A 3,091-nucleotide genomic window follows, 5' to 3' on the forward strand; every position below is an offset into this window, starting at 1 on the left:
AGTAAGGTAGGAATAAATAGTTTGTGATTAACAAATACACACCACTATATATAAAGTTGATAAACAACAAGCACCCATTGTAGAGCACAGGAGACTATATTCAATATCTTATAATAACCTATAATGGAAAAAAATCTGAATATATATTCTGAATATCTTTGCTGCACAGCCGAAACTAACAATATTGTTAGTGTTCATTACTATAGTTTCTATAGTTCAATAAATAAATGAGAAATATGGAGCGAGTCTTATGGTACCATAAGTAGCACAGGGAACTTTGCTCAATGTTATGTGGCAGCCTGGATGGGAGGGGAGTTTGAGGAAAAATGGATACATCTATCTGTATTTCTGAGTCCTTTTGCTATCCACCAGAAACTATCACAACACTGTGAATTGGCTCTATTGCAATATAAAATACAAAGTTAAAAAAAAGAAATATGGGGTCTATGGTAGCCATGGAGTAGATGGGAAGTGGCCAGATTCTAAATATATTTTGAGTTAGAGCTGAAAGGATTTCATCAGGGATTGGATGCAATATTTGAAAGAAAAGACTAGTTAAGGATGATTCCATGATTTTTGGTTTGTATAAATGAAGGATATAAAAGGAGTTGATCTAGATAGGAGATTTAGAAGTTTATTTTGGGAATATTAAAATGGAGGTGACTATGAAACATCCAGAGGAATGTCAAGTAGGCAGGTAAATATATAGGCCTGGAATTCAAGAGAGAGAAAGGGGGGTCTAGGATGGAGTTATAAATATTGGAGTCATTAGCATATAAATTGTTTTTAAAGCCATGAGACTGGATAGGATCATTAATGGAGTGAGTTAAGAGAGAAAGAAGTCTAAAGACAGATTTGGACACATCGGTATTAAGACATTAGTCGGATGAGTAGGGAACAGCAAAAGAGATTATAAAGTAGAAAGAAAACCAGTGGAGAGTGGGGTCCTAGAAGCCAAATGAAGAAAGTGCTTCAGGGAGAGAGTAACTGGATGTTTCAAATACAGTGGTTAAATCAAGGAAATGAGAACTAGGAACCAACCATTGAATTTAGTGACTTGAAGGTCATTAGTGGCCTTGCCAAATGTAGTTCCAGTGAAATAGTAGAGTGAAAACAACACCTGAATGAGTTCAAGAGGGATGGGAAGAGAACTGAATGCAGCAAGCATAGACAACCCTTGCAAAGCTTTCCCCACACTGTAATGGATGTAAAGCAATGGGATGAAGCTGGATCGAGAAACAGATCCAGAGCATTTTTGTTTGGTTTCTGCTTTAAATGGGGAAAATCACAGCATGTTTATATGTTTGTGGGAATGATGCAGTGAGGAGGAGAAATTAATGATGCAGAAGAATTTCTGGACCAATGATCTTGAGTAGAGATGAAAAGATAGGCTCTAGTCCACAAATGAAGATAGAAGTGCTAATGTCATACCTGTAAATGAGGAGAAAGCATGGAAAACAGGCAGGAAGATGAGAGTAAGTGGATGAATGGATGATGGGACCCTGAGGAAGTTTCTTTCTGTTTGCTTTGTGGAAGTAAGGATGGGAGCAGAGATCTTGGAAGTTAGAAGATAGAGAATGTGTGAGGATCAACTTGGAGACTAGGGAAGACATTGGATCTGGCAAAGTCAGAATGAAAACACCTGAGTATGAATAGCTTTCACCTGAGGTAGTGGAGCTATGGTGTGTTTTAGGGGGCTATAAAGCTAAAAAGATTAATTAAAACCAGTTTATAATTTAATTAATTCATCTGGGGATAATACTGGTTTACAATTTTTGGACTTGGGGAAATTCTGAGAATGCTTAGAAATGACAAGGGTAAAGAAATGTCTGCCATTTGGCGTCTCTACTCATCATGGGAAAAATAGAAAATTTGAGATGTAATTATTATAGATATTTGATAGCTTTTCTTAATTATACTAACTTGGACAGAAACAAATCAATTGTGGATCTTTACCAAATATATCAAATGATATTTTTTAGCATAGGAAATTTTTATGCTAAGTTTCAGCTTGGAACATTTTTGTGTGTAATATAAGTTCTAACAGAAATGTAATGTAGAGATGTGTTTACACTCCTTTGATATGAAGCACATCTCTAAGGTTACTGAAAATTTTTACCCTACGGATGGATTGCCACTGCATGGAAAAAGAAATGAAATGGAAACATAATGCTCTTTTCCAGGACACGCCAAATGTCTTGTTTTGAAATGAGGTTTTGAATAAAATGGTTTCCCAAATGTCTTGTTCTCTGAATCAGTAGAGACTATGAAAGTGTTTACTATGCTTCTGGCAAACAACAAATTCTCAGTCCTTAAAAGCATAGCTAATATTTTCTATTTGGAGGAAAGAAGGCATGCAAGTAGCAGGCTGAGAGAACTTTTGTTTTATCAGCTCCTGAAGTTAAAAATTCAGAGTGCTATCTATATACATAGCAGGCACTCTAAGCAGACTTCTTGAATCAGTAAATGAGAATACAATATGATATTATCTTCTTTTTCTGTGACAGGTCACAAACATTTGCTTTGAAACACTTTCTCTTTTCTTGTGCTGAACAAGGCAGAATTCCCTACCTTCAGTTCCAAGGTGTTTTATCTGAGCAAGTTTCAAACTGGAATTAGATAACTTCCCTTTTGCTCCTTCTGTTTGTTCTGAAACTACAGAAGAGGAGTATGAAACCAAATACTGAGGGATACATTGCATGAGTACCACTTCAACTAAACCCAAGCCAGATGCCGACAATTCAAGAAATAATAGAGCTGAAGACAGCACACTTTTCAGGGATGCCAGGGCCATTTGCTCCCTCTGCGATAATTTATGTTTCTGTAGTCAAGGTTCAGTTATACCACAGTTTAGAAAACTCCCTGGAAACAACATTCACCATTAGCTGCTCCAGGAGCACAGGAATTCCTTTGATGAGCACTAAGAGATTGGTAACAATACCTCCTCAAGGGCCAGGTTGCTAGGTAACAGCTTGTTTCCTTGGTCACGGTGAATCCATGGAAGACCCCTGATTCTTGCTGGACAGCTCTTCTGGGAATGGGATGAAAAATGTCTTCAGAAAAATAGGCTTAGGAAGGCCAGAGGAACTTT

The sequence above is a fragment of the Oryx dammah genome, unplaced genomic scaffold, assembly GCF_014754425.2.
Source record: "Oryx dammah isolate SB20612 unplaced genomic scaffold, SCBI_Odam_1.1 HiC_scaffold_2, whole genome shotgun sequence".
Lineage (NCBI taxonomy): Eukaryota > Metazoa > Chordata > Mammalia > Artiodactyla > Bovidae > Oryx > Oryx dammah.